The following is a 14,746-nucleotide window of genomic DNA, read 5'->3' as shown; positions in this document are numbered from 1 at the left end:
GACTGTCGCCATTGTGTATTCTCGCTCATTGCCGGCTAATAAACGCCTTAACAATTTGGTGGAGAGTGCTGCGATCCCTGTCTATGCCTTTGGAGCTACGATTACATACCCTGCCATCTACTATGTACCAAGACGCTTCTCAGCAAACGCCTCCTCCAATGCCACCCCCTTGTCCCGGTGTCCCCAGAATCCGCGATCCACCCATCTTCACTGGCCCTGATGGCACTGACGTGGAGGACTGGCTCGCCATTTACGACCGCGTGAGCGTCCCCAACAAATGGGACGAGGACGGCAAGCTGACCAACTTGGTGTTTTACCTTGCCGGTGTCGCCAGTTTGTGGTACAACAACCACGCGTCCGATTTTGCCACCTGGTCCGATTTCAAGACCGCAATCGGCAACGTCTTCGGCCGCCCTGCTGTTCGCAAGCTGCAAGCCGGGCAGCGCTTGCGTGAACGTGCTCAGGAGGCTGGTGAGTCATTCACCACCTATATTGAAGATGTCCTCGACCTATGTAACAAATCCAATCACACCATGTCCGAGTCTGACAAGATCCGAAACATCATGAAAGGCATCGACGATGACGCCTTCACGATGCTGCTCGCCAAAAACCCCGGCACGGTGGCTGAGGTCATCACACTGTGCCAGAGCTACGAGGAGCTCCGCCGGCAGCGTTCGATGACCTGACGCTCCCCACCACGAGCTGCAACGCTTGCTGGCTTGGAGGCCAGTTGTGACCAAGTGGCGTTGATGGCAGAACTGAAGTCCTTTATCCGTGAGGAAATCGCGCGTCAGTTCTCCCTCTTGCCCTTTTCCCACCAACCTGCTGTTCAACAATCGGCTACTACCCTTCTCCCTCCCATCCGCCGAGCGATTGAACAGGAAATAGCGGAGGTAATGCCTGCTTACCACCCCCAACAGCCTCCGGCTCCTACGTCCCTGAGTTACGCGCAAGTGGTCGCCAGGCCACCCCAAGTCGTTCAAGCACCCGCCCCTCTGACCTATGCTGAAGCTGCTGCACGACCTCCGTCCGTTGCAGCGGGTATGCCCGCTACGTATGTTGACGTAACCCCTCAGCCTCAGCTTCAGTCCACCATGCAGCCACCGTTCCGTCCATCAGCCCTTGCGACATGGGTGAGACCTACCCTGGTGAACAGATGGCGCACACCCGACAACCGGCCCATCTGCTTTGCCTGCGGTTACGCCGGTCACGTGGCCCGTTATTGCCATCGCGTACAGCCGGCTCCAATTTCTTCACCTGTTGCTGGCCAACTCAGCCGTCCTTATCGCGAAGAACCGCCGTCTATGCCACCTCGATCTCACCCAGGTCCATCTCGAAGATCACCGTCTCCACGACGCCGTTCCCTGTCTCCCATGCGGCCAAGCGCGGCAGCTCATGAGCGGGAAAACTAGTCGTCGCAGTCCCTGAGGCAAGGACTGCGACGCTATCGCAATGTGAAAGCCCTCAGAGCAGTCCCTCGAATGTCATTGACGTGCTTGTGGACGGTGTTTGTGCATCGGCTTTTATTGACACTGGAGCTGCTGTATCAGTTATGGACGAAAAACTCTGCCGCTTACTTCGAAAAGTGACGACGCCACTTTCTGGGTTATCCCTCCGTACTGCAAGTTTGCACCGGATTCATCCTACAGCAGGGTGCACAGCTCACGTTGTCATCCAGGACGTTCTGTATGTCGCCCAGTTCATCGTCATTCAGGCATGCTCTCATGACGTCATCCTGGGATGGGACTTTCTCTCCCGCCATGACGCCGTCATCCATTGTGCCGCCGCCGAAATTGAGCTCTCACCCTTCTCGCATTTGACGCCAGAAGACAGTCCCCCGACACTGAGCAAGATTCTAACGAAAGACGATACAACAGTGCCTCCAAACTCGACAACGGCTGTGTCTATCTACTGCGCTGGTCTCTCCGACACCATTGGACTTGTTTCGCCATCTGACCGCGCTTGCAGCAGGAAAGGGTTGCTAGTACCTTTCGCGACCGTGCAGGTCAACCAGGGCAACACTGCTATTTTTGTAACCAACCCGTTCCCGTACGCTGTTACCTTGCTTCGAGGGGAATGTCTCGGCAGAGTGGAACCAGTCGACGACGCACAAGTCCTGGACGTACCCGATGACACGCGCGCTCCCAGGTCTTGTACCATCAATGCTGTTTCCACTTCTGATTCGTCGTCTGCTGATGTATTTGGCCCCTCCATCGCTGACAACCTTACGGCCGTACAGCGTTCCCAACTTCTGGACCTGTTACAAGAATATCGTTCTTCTTTCGATGTCGGGCGAAGTTCTCTCGGTCGCACGTCCGTTGTTACGCATCGCATCGACACTAGTGCCCATCCACCTTTACGGCAACGTCCATATCGCGTGTCGCCTGCTGAACGTCGAGTAATTAATGATCAGGTTGACGATATGCTCCGACGCGACGTTATTCGGCCCTCCGACAGTCCATGGGCGTCTCCTGTTGTTCTTGTTGCGAAGAAAGACGGTTCTGTGCGGTTCTGTGTGGACTACAGACGGCTCAATAAGATCACTCGCAGGGATGTTTATCCACTGCCACGCATCGATGACGCGATTGACAGCCTTCATGGAGCCGATTTTTTTTCTTCTCTCGATCTGCGCTCGGGGTACTGGCAAGTACCCATGGCTGACGACGCTCGACCAAAGACCGCCTTCGTCACGCCAGACGGCTTGTACGAGTTTAACGTCATGCCGTTTGGTCTATGTAATGCACCTGCGACCTTTGAGCGCATGATGGACACCGTTTTGCGCAACTTGAAATGGTACACGTGCTTGTGTTACCTCGACGATGTCATTGTCTTTGCTCCGGATTTCTCCACGCATCTCCAACGTCTGAAAGAAGTTTTCGCACCTGTGAGCAATGCCGGCTTACAACTAAATCTGAAAAAGTGACGCTTTGCAGCGCGGCAACTCACCATACTGGGGTACATCGTGTCCAAAGACGGCATTCTTCCTGATCCTGCCAAGCTTCAGGCCGTGGCCGAATTCCCCAAACCTGCATCTGTCAAAGAACTGCGTAGTTTCGTGGGCCTGTGCTCATACTTCCGACGCTTCATACGAAATTTTGCCACGATCATATCACCGCTGACGAAGCTCCTTGGAAGCAACGGGCCCTTCAATTCGTGGTCATCCGAGTGCGACGACGCGTTCGCGAAGCTCCGCCATTTGTTGACGTCGCCTCCCATTCTACGCCACTACGACCCTACAGCCCCAACGGAGGTGCACACGGACGCCAGTGGAGTAGGCCTCGGCGCTGTCCTGGCGCAGCGAAAACCCGGATTCCCTGAATATGTCGTAGCATATGCAAGCCGTACGCTCACGAGAGCTGAGAAAAACTACACCGTCACGGAGAAAGAGTGCCTGGCGATCGTCTGGGCTCTTACAAAGTTTCGACCTTATTTGTATGGTCGCCCATTCGATGTCGTCACCGACCATCATGCACTATGCTGGCTTTCATCATTGAAGGATCCCTCAGGCCGTTTCGCCCGTTGGGCTCTTCGCTTACAAGACTACGATATCCGCGTGCTGTACCGCAACGGACGCCAGCATGCTGACGCCGACGCCCTCTCGCGCTCCCCTCTGCCTGAAGGTGATGTGCTCTGCTCAGTATCCTCGGCTGCTGTTTCTGCCATTGATGTTGACATCATCGCTACCGAACAGCGAAAGGATAATTGGATCGGCCCGCTCATCGACATGCTCTCTGATCCATCCGCAACGCCATCCACGCGTGCATTGCGTCGTCAAGCTCGCCATTTAGCCATTCGTGATGGCCTCCTACACCGACGCAATTACGACGCCGACGGCCGGCAGTGGTTACTCGTGATACCCCGCAGTCTGCGGTCAGAGATATGTGAATCCTTCCATTCTGATCCGCAATGCGCGCACTCTGGGGTATTCAAAACCTACCATCGCATTCGACAACGCTACTTCTGACGCGGGATGTACCGCTATGTGCAGCAGTTCGTTCGCTCTTGCCTCACTTGCCAACGCCGTAAACCGTCAGCCCACATGTCGCACGCCAGTCTACAACCGTTACCTTGCCCTGACCGTCCCTTTGAGCGCGTAGGTATCGATTTGTATGGACCACTTCCTCTGACGTCGGCTGGTAACTGCTGGGCCATCGTTGCCGTTGACCATTTAACGCGATACGCCGAAACCGCCGCTCTCCCTGCGGCTGCTGCGCGCGATGTTGCGTCCTTCCTGCTGCATCGATTTATACTGCGCCACGGACCACCCCAAGAGCTTCTCAGCGATCGAGGCCGTGTCTTCTTGTCGGAAGTCGTCGAAGCCATTCTGACGGAGTGCCATTCTGTCCACCGCAAAACTACTGCTTACCACCCACAGACGAATGGCCTCACCGAACGCTTTAACCGCACCCTCGGCGACATGCTTTCTATGTACGTCGCTGCCAACCACACTAACTGGGATAATATACTGCCCTTCGTCATCTACGCCTACAACACCGCCCCTCAGAGCACGACTGGTTTTTCACCTTTCTACTTGCTGTACGGAAGGCACCCGTCGCACACCATGGACACGATACCCCCGTACACGCCGGATCCATCTGAGTGTACACCTATTTCCGAGACAGCCAGGCTTGCTGAAGAGTGTCGCGAGTTTGCCAAGACTTTTAGGACGCAAGAACAAGAGCGGCAGAAGAGTATCTGGGATGGCTCCACCACTTCTGAGCCCACGTTCCTTCCTGGTGCGCTTGTATGGCTCTCGATCCCGACCTCTGCCGCTGGCCTCTCTTCCAAACTACGTCCCAAATACGAAGGCCCCTACCGGGTCATCGAGCGCACCTCACCCGTCAACTATCTGATCGAACCCGTTGAACAATCTTCGGACATGCGCCGCCGTGGGCGAGACATCGTCAACGTGGAGCGCCTGAAGCCTTATTATGACCCGCTCATAATAACAAGCTGTTAGGTCGCCAGGCGGCTCCCTCTTCGACCCCGGGGTAATTGTAGCGAAGCCTCTGAACTATGAAATGGGTCGAACTCTTGGGTATCTTCTAGTGGGACTACCCAACAAGGACGCCGCTCGCGCTGAGGGCCCGTGCTTGGCTGTGACTGTCGCCATTGTGTATTCTCGCTCGTTGCCGGCTAATAACATATTAAATGTTAATAAATATACTGCTGTCTATCTTGGATCATAGCGGAGTGGTGCATGAGCTCAGGAAATGTACTTTTGGACAGAAAATAACAACAAACAATGGCAAGGCAATCAGAACTGGTCGCAAAGCGCTTCAGATCCAATTCACTTCAAACATTGCTAAGATTTTTGTTTTACAGCTTGGTTAGACAGGTCATTCCAATAATTTTTTCTGTGATGAAACAAGGAGTATTCAAAGAAGTCGACTGTTTGGATTAAAGGCGTAATTGTTTGTGAACGTCAGTTTTTGGTTGCATAACCCATAGATGGAAAGAAGATCTGCGATGTGTTAGTTATGTACTGGCCATTTACCAACTGATAAAAGAACTTGATGCCGTACTTATTTGGACGTGCTAACCTCCGTTACGACAAACCTCAGTTACATTAAACCGTAGTGACATCCACTAAAATGAAAAGCCTAGCTGCAGTTATCCCTCTAACTCTGGTTTCTCCAAAATGAGGTTAGGAAAGCTATCTAACAAAAGGACAGACACCCGTTTTAGCTGTTTGAAGGCAGCGTGGCTCCAACGGATGCTGAAACATCTTGCCAAAGGCTAGTCAACTGGCCTTTCTTAACTACAGAGATGATGACATGCAAAACAGCCCATCAAAACAAACTGGGCAAGAAACATGGCAATACATAGCAATGCTATAGTGCACTAGTGATGCCAGATGTACCACGCAATGGATTGCCTTGGCTTTAACATGGACCGCTAAATGACTTTGCCCATAGATATGAGACCAGCCTATATCGATACCAAATATTGTCGAAATTTGTTATGGACTACACATGTCATCGGCACCAAACACACGAGGAGTGGAGTTGCTGGCTGGAAGGACTTATTTTAAATAAAATACACTGTAATTTCAAGTAGAGTTACCAAAACTAGCTATATGTTTATATTGGAACGGGGTGTTGAACAAGAAAGAGTTCACTCGGCGAACGAAAGATTTATTTAGCGCAAGGGCTAACCGAATGCAAGCCTGCAATCCCAGCGCGTCTTCTTCTTTCTCTACTCAAGCTCCGTGTCTACTGCTCTCGTTACAATCACCCCCGGGCAACGAGGGAGCCATCCTGGCGACCTAAGGACAGGTGTACATAGAAGGGTCATGGTATGGCTTGAGCCGAGAGACGTGTACAATTTCTTGTCCCCGACGGCGCTTGTCCGGAGATGCGTCCAGCGGCTCGACAAGGAAGTTGACAGGGAATGTTTGGCGTACAACTCGATAGGGACCATGGTATCTGGAGAAAAGCTTGTGAGAGAGTCCCGGAGGAGTAGAAGCAATCCATAGCCGCACCAGTGAGTTAGGAGCAAAGCTCATAGGCATGGTCGTGGTGATGTTTTTGGCGCGTCTGGTCGTGTGACGTGAACGCACAAGCAAGCTTCCGACATTCTTCAGCGTGCGCTGCCGCTCGTGAAACGGTTGTCAACTCTGAAGGGCCCGGTCGATAAGAAAGAATAGTATCCATTGTTGATGATCGCTTGTGTTCATAAAGAAGGAAGAAAGGCAAAAGTCCAGTGGTGTTTACGTTGCAGTGTTGTATGCATATGTCACAAAAGGCAGTATGCTATCCCAATTTGAGCGGTCGGGTGAGGCGTACATGGCCAGCATATCTCCAAGTGTACGATTGAAATGCTCTGTCATCCCGTTAGTTTGCGGGTGATAGGCTGTGGTAGTGCGGTGTATGATGCGATACTCGCTCAACAACGCTTTGATGGCATCGGAGAGAAAAACGCGGCTGTGGTCGCTTAGTAACTCTCGAGGTGCTCTATGCCTTAAAACCAGGTTTCACAATATAAAACATGCAACGTCTTTTGCGGTAGCAGAAGGTAAAGCAGCTGTTTCAGTGTACCGCGTTAGGTAGTTGATAGCGACAATGACCCAGCGGTTGCTACTCGAGGTATAGGGAAGTGGACCGTAAAGGTCGATTCCGACACGATTGAAAGCTCGTGTTGGACATGGCAACGGCTGCAAGAGACTGGTGGTATGTTGAGCGGGCATCTTGCGTCGCTGGCACGTAAGCCAGGAACTTACGTAACGGCGAACGAAACGGTACATACTGCGCCAGTAGTACCGCAGCTGCAAACAAGTGTATGTTTTTAAGACACCGGTGTGGTCACATTGCGGATCATCGTGGAACGTGGCGCAGATGTCAGAGCGGAGACGTCAGGGAATGACCAGCAACCACTTATGGCTGATCGAGCTGTAGTTTCGGCGGTAAAGCAGGTTATCCCGAATAGCAAAGTGTTGTGCTTGACGGCGAAGCGTCCTGGAAACTGGAGTGGGTGTCCGGTTTGAGAGAAAGTCCAAAAGGGAAGAAATCCAAGCATCTTTGCATTGCTCAGAAGGCATGTCCGAAATGCTGATAGCCAAGGCAGCATTGATGGAGATAGGCAAGCAGACAGGCTCTGAAGCCAACGGCGAGTGTGACAGGGCATCGGCGTCGGAATGCTTCGTGCCAGAACAATAGATAACACGGATATCGAATTCCTGTAACCGCAATGCCCAACAAGCGAGCTGACCATTAGGATCATTTAGTGAAGATAACCAGCAAAGCGCATGGTGGTCTGTCACAATATCAGCGGACGTCCATATAAGTAAGGCCGAAATTTTCCGATTGGCCAAATAATGGCGAGGCACGCCCTTTCAGTGACACTGTAATTCTTCTTGGCTTTACTGGGAGTGCAGCTGGCATAGGCGACGACGTACTCGTCAAAGCCATCCTTGCGTTGTGCCAGTATGGCCCCTAGCCTGACACCACTAGCGTACTCATGAAGCTCCATTGGAGCAGACTGATCGAAATGTCGAAATATGGGAGACGTAGTGAGTAGCCGTCGGAGTTCCTGAAATGCATCGTCACACGACTGCAACCACGATGTCAAACCAGAACTTCTGGCAAGAAGATTGGTCATGAGGGTGATAATGGAGGCGAAATTGCGGACGTAGCGCTGAAAGTACGAACATAAGCCGATGAAGCTTCGGAGCTCTTTAATGATGGTTGGTTTTGGGAACGCCGCGACTGCATTAAGTTTTGTGGGGTCCAGAATAATGCCGTCTTTAGAAACCACATGGTTGAGGATTACAAGCTTGTGGGCGCCGAAGTGGTATTTCTTCAAGTTGAGTTGAAGTCCCGCCGTAGAAAGGCACGTAAGAACTTGCTCGAGGCGGCTGAGGTGGGTCGCAAGGTTGCTTGAAAATACCAGAATATCGTCCAAATAACAGAGGCACGTTTTCCATTTCAGAGCTCGCAGGATGGTATCCATCATCTTTTCGAAAGTGGCAGGCACATTGCAGAGGCCAAAGGGCATAACGGTGAATTCATATAGTCTGCCCGGTGTTACAAAGGCCGTCTTCGGGCGGTCACCCTCTGCCATGGGCACCTGCCAGTAGGCGGAGCGTAAATCTAATGAAGAAAAGAACTCTGCTCCTTGTAGGCAGTCCAAAGCATCGTCGATGCGAGGCAGAGGGTATACGTCTTTGCGCATTATCTTGTTCAGTCGGCCGTAGTCAACGCAAAACCGGAGGGATCCGTCTTTTTTCTTGACGAGAACAACCGGGCAAGCCCAGGGACTGTTGGAGGGCTCGATGATGCCACGTTTCAACATGTCATCCACTTATTCGTTGATGGCACGGCGTTCAGCAGATGACACACGGTACGGACGCTGTCTTAGCGGGGCTTGTTGACTGGTGTCAATACGGTGAACGACCGCAGAGGTTCGGCCTAAGCCTGACTGGTCACGATCGAATGAAAAGCGAAAACGGAGTAGAAGATTTATAATGTCTTGGCGCTGAGTTGATGTGAGCTCAGAGTCGATGGCATTCGAGAAGATGCCCAGAACATCGTTAGGCACGTTGGTAGGAGTGACAGCACAAATTGGGAGCGAAACCGTAGAATCGAGTATAGTAGCTGAAAGATTGCACTCGTAGGGTTTGTAGCTTCCCAGGCATTCTCCCCGTAGTAAGGATGACGGGCTGTCCGAGGGATCGCACATGTTGGGCTCGAACTTCGTGCGTTCCCCGAATACCTTATGTTACCCACCGCGCGGCCGGCGACCCCTCGCCAACAAGGAAGCAGGGCCACCGGAATGCGGGACGATGACTGTCTGCTGGCCACAAAGGATGCAACAACTCCCGTGCCCCAAGGGGTTCAATTATGGCGCCTCACAGAAGACCAAGCCAGGCTGCAAGTGGCTGGTACATGTGGAAGGTACACGTGGAAGGTACACGTACGCGTCCGCCGGACAATCAGAATCGGCGGAGGCAACGGCATTGGCGCACGGGCCAATTGTATTGGTGGCCTGTCAGCCCGGCATCGCGGGAACTTACTCGGAGGCGCTTTTCCACGACCCGGCAACGCCCGTCGTCGACCATTCCAGGAACCGTTGTGAAAGAAACCTGAGCGACGATGGAGAACCGATGAGTGGGCAAGAGGCGGTGGGTCTTCGAAGTTGTGGCGAGGAAAGACACATCCGTGCGTTCCGATTGGACTGTAAGAGTGGTGCGTTACGATTGGACTGTAAGAGTGGTGCGTTACGATTGGACTGTAAGAGTGGTTGAATGGGGAGACCGGGGATAAAACCAGGGGTGCAGGGACAGTGAAAGGAGGAGAAGAGAAACGAATAAACGTCTCTGTATCCAGATGATGTCGGAGCGGTCGTTTCCTCAAGGGGCCAGCAGATGAAAATTTCTCGTCTTCGGCTTTCTTGGCGGCAGCAGCAAATGACGCGCAACAAGCGAGAGGCGAGTGGAAAGAACCAAACGGAACGTAACTGCACACATAAATGGCAGTGTGGCCATTGCGAAAAACGATGACGGCAAATGGAAGCATGAAATTTCGACAGCACGCAGATGTGACCGATGGCATAAACAACACAGGCGATTTCGGAAGAGAGGCACACGACACGAGGAGAACAACAGCTGAGAAAGGTGCAATGTCAACGTCAGAAGCAGCGAGCACTCTACACGAAGCGCCATCGTCGGGGTTATAGCACGGCACAGATAATGCGAGTTCGGAACGAGCACAATCGACCAAAGCAGAATTTGACGAAAGAAAGTCCCATCCAAGGATAACGTCATGCGAAGAACGGAATAAAACTACAAATGCGATGACGTACATCGCACCTTGAATGACGACTCGTGCAGTGCACAACGCAGAAGGCTGAACATGGTGGGACGTAGCTGTCTGCATAGATAGGTCGGTAAGTTTAGTGGTTACTTTCTTCAAGTTTCGGCACAGTTTCTCGCTGATCACAGATACGGCAGCTCCAGTGTGAACAAGTCCGTGCACCTTAATGCCATCAATATAGAGTTCGATTTCGTTTGGGGGACAGCAGTTAGGTCTTAAAATTTTCGCTGCCAACGCAGTTCTTGTCTCCGGAACTGCGGCCGTCAGTTTTCCCCTCGAGGTGGGCTGTTGCGACGTAACGTTGGAGAAATAGATCGGCGACGAGGGTAAAGCGAACGGCTTGAGCCGGATGGTCGGTGACCGGGACGTACGTCTAGAGGTGGATCGGCAGGAGCGGGATATCGTGGCTGAGTGGGCATGTAGTGTGAGGCCCCTGCAATGTCATGAGAAGGGAAGCTGCGATCGCGGCAGTGACGAGCTATGTGGCCTGGGATGCCACATGAAAAACATATTGGCCGATTATCCGGAGTGCGCCATTGGCTGACGGTAGGGGCACTATTCACTGAATAAGGTACCGTAAACGGTCGTGCAGGTGGCGGCGTCATATAAACGTTCTGAGTTGTTTCGTTTACAGCCAGAGACGGGATGGTCAATGGGCATGCAGACGGCATCGACGAATAAACGTGGCGAGTTGCTTCGTAGATAGCCGGAGACGATGGAGCACGTGGCCGAGCAACAGCGGCTGCATATGTTAGTCGTGCGGTAACAGATGGTGGAGCCTGAGCTGGCAGCAATGCTTCGGCAACTTGCGGTTCATTGACCTTGCGAAGCGAAGGCGACAAGGGTGCCATCGGCTTGCTAGTTCTGGTGATTATAGATAGCTGCCAGGTGACCTCCCTGCGTATGAATTGCTTTATGAGTGGCATCAACGCAGGGTAGTCGGCAGTGCCATGGCGATAGTCGAGAGATAAGAGGTCCGCGGTGTTTTGAGCAGCACAACGTGTGGAAGCACGTTGCCTACGCAGCTCATTATAGCTTTGGCAGAGCTGAATCACTCGGCGACCGGGGACTCTTCGCAGCAAGGATTTGGCATGCACCGTTGTCGATTCCTTTCATGATGTTTTTTATCTTGCCTGCCTCATCCAGAGTTGGGTTGACGAGCTTGCAGAAGAAGAGCACATCTTCGATGTAGCTCGTGAAAGTCTCACCTGTTCTCTGTACTCTGCCACGCAAGCACTGTTCAGCATGAAGGTGGCGGACAGCAGGGTGGCCAAAGACTTCCGAGAGGGTTTTTGCCAATTCCGACCAGGTACTGAAATCACCTTGATGATTTCTGTACCATAGTTTCGCCACATCGGTCTGGTAAAAACTCACATTTGTGAGCTTATCGGCTGCGTTCCACTTATTGTACGCGCTCACTAATTCATATTCGGCAATCCAGTTGTCCACATCTTGGTCCTCTGTGCCACCAAATATGGGGGGTCGCACTGCCGAAGAGCGCCAGCGCAGAAGACAGGTATGGGTGCGAGATCTAGAGTGGCGGCCTGAGACGGTCCCGGATCAGTCATCGCAGAAGGTGGTTGGAGTGTACGGCTGCGAAGTTCCAGGATGAGGACCAGATGTATCTCAGCACTTCCACCACTTGAAACGGGGTGTTGAACAAGCAGGAGTTCACTCGGGGAACGAAAGATTTATTTAGCGCAAGGGCTAACCGAATCCAAGCCTGCGATCCCAGTGCGTCTTCTTTCTCAACTCGAGCTCCGTGTCCACTGCTCTCGTTACAATATCTTTATTTGCAAGACTGAGCGTCGTGCGACCTACTTCACAGCACCATACTAAGGACAACCTTTCTCGTGTAACATTTTCCAACTTCAATTGTTGCTAGCTGTAGTTTACTCCAGTTTAACGCGGTTAGTTATAACTCAGGTTAGCATTCCTATGTTACAACAGTATGCGTCTACTTTAGTAACCAGTGGGGAAATATTTTATCAATTCATCCATAGTGCTGCAGCGATTTAAGTTGTAAGTGAATCTTAGAGCCTTTTCTTTACTTTCTTATTGTTTTTCTAATTTTCTGGTTTGTTCTTGTGAAGAGGTCCAGGATTATCACCACATACTCTAACATAGGGGTGACAATTAGTTTGTAAACATGCAAAAGCACTTGAGTGGTAGCTAGCTTGAATATACACCTTAAAAAGAACATCATCTTTAGGACATCAGCGGCAATGTCTATGTGTGCGTTCCAGGATAGTTATCGCAGGTAGGAGCTATTCTAATGCAGTTAAAAATGTAAAGGAGATAAAGCTCCTAAAAACTGTTTTGTGCACTTGTTTTCTTTTCATCATTAGCAATTATCACTGGCTTAACGCGTGCCATCTCTCGGCCTGGGTCGCACCACTATTCCCAGGATTTTTCACGACTGTTTTAGCATGTATTGATCAGCTGTATTGATCAATACATTCAATCATCAGGGATCAATGTATTGATCAGATTGCATGCCTGATGGAAAAAGGTGAGTTTATCCTAGCAGTATTGGGAGTAGCTGCAATGGTGCTGGAATTTTCGGTCATGCCGTATGAAAGCCAACATTTTTTGCTGTCAGAGTATCGAAGACCGTGCTGTGCTGTCATTGTGCCGTGATCGTTAACTTGCTTGTAATGCAGGTGCTCCTTATGCTAGGCCTTTGTGGGATCTTCTAATACTTTACTTAGCAAGCCTGGCTAGTTTATTACAAAGTTGAAACAGTGCGTCTTAAAATGTGACACTTCTGAGTGTGACGCTTCTGTATGTTTATAGCTGTTGCCTATGATTTACACTATAGTAACCTCTCATTTGACTAATAAACAAGTTTCAAGCTCTTTTTAAGCATAACAACAGTCTAAGCGTTAAGGTGAAATACTTAAAGACCTGTCACAGTGCACTGGTACATTGAAGCTATAATTTTATGCTGATTGATATTTTAGAAACGGAACTTCTTTACTTTAGACTATACCCTATTTACTTGCATAATGAACGCATTCGCATAATAAATGCACCCCCAATTTCTGTCATTGAAATTTGGATTTCTTTTCTCCGCGTAATAAACACATCTCCTACATTCATCCGCTGCAGTACCCCTAACCGACACCTGTCGCGTCCTCAGCCGTTGGATCTCTTCCATTTTTTATTATTTTGCCGACCCGCCTTGCCACCGTGGCTAGCTCCCCCCCCCCCCCCCCTTCACTCGTTACCACAGGCCGTATTGTTTTTCTTTCTGCCGTCTTATCTGTGCACCACAATGGGGTTCAGGAACAATGCGAGTGTAGAGACATCGCAGCTGATAAGCATACAGCAAGCAAATGTCACGATCGTGACCGCTCACTGTGTGCTTAAAACTGCCCTCGCCAACCGATCGACGGTCGCTTTCTGTGAATACGCAAAAGCCCAACAGCGTGCATGCGATTTTTGAGCGATGACGACAGGAATTGCTGTCGCAAGGGGTTATTCGTTGCAATCGCATAGCAGGTTTCTGGAAACCAGAAAAATCGCTTGTCGTCCAGAAAAGATCGTGACGATTTTCGCAACATGGTAGTACCCATTGGTGGTGGTACCCATTGCTTCGCTTGTTATCCGTGCGTAGAGGAACTTCTCATGTAGAAGTGAGGCGGCGACCGTATTTTGTCGTTAATCTTGTTATCGGCGGTTTGTTTTGATGCTTTGGGGGTAGCTTGCTAAAATGTCGGTTACTTGCTATTATGTTAACGGTGTCGTCAGGGGCGTTGTGCGAGGTCGCTACAAAGTTGGCAAAGTGTGACGTAGCACATGCTTTTCCGCGCCCCTCGAGATCACAGCAGATACTACTGTTGCAGTTAACCAATTGAAAAAAAATTAGCCACAAAACGCTTTGGTGGCGTGTGCAGGCGGCCCGGGAGCAGCTTGCAGAAGATAGCGCCATCGTGCAACCACCGAAGATGAATAAAGTGCAACAAAGAAGCTGTTACCAAACAGTGTACGTGTATGTCAATTGTGGAAGGATAAGCAACCTAAATTATTTTGCATTGCCGCATTTTTTGCCCCTCCCGAAAAAGTTTTCATAAAATCTACCACGCGTAATAAACGCACCCCTCAACTTTGCTCCGATTATTCGAGAAAAAAAGCGCGTTCATTACGCGAGTAAATACAGTATTTTCTTCCAGTAATTACCCATTATTACCATGAAGTGTGTGGGGGTATAGTTTCCACTTGTGTACCTACCAAATTATTATCTTAGCTCTGGGTGAATATCAACTTTTTTGGTCAAAACAGCAAATAGTGATTATGGTATCGGATAATTTCATAAAAATGTAATGCTGTCAGTAGAATTTGTATCAACCCTTGGTAGAAGCTCCTGATGTTGAAAAATCATTGAAATGTTTAGAATTTGCTTTCCTACTTGCCAAAAAGAAGACAGCGGA

General features: G+C 50.6%; 1 protein-coding gene across 1 annotated transcript in view; it reads left to right on the top strand.

Annotated features, from left to right (window-relative positions):
- LOC119163199 (uncharacterized) overlaps positions 1-14,746 on the top strand; it is a 109,733-nt gene that overhangs the window by 13,485 nt on the left and 81,502 nt on the right. The window lies entirely within an intron of this gene.

The sequence above is a fragment of the Rhipicephalus microplus genome, chromosome 9, assembly GCF_043290135.1.
Source record: "Rhipicephalus microplus isolate Deutch F79 chromosome 9, USDA_Rmic, whole genome shotgun sequence".
Lineage (NCBI taxonomy): Eukaryota > Metazoa > Arthropoda > Arachnida > Ixodida > Ixodidae > Rhipicephalus > Rhipicephalus microplus.
The sequence above is the reverse complement of the archived record's forward strand: the minus strand, read 5'-3'. Positions and strand labels throughout refer to the sequence as shown.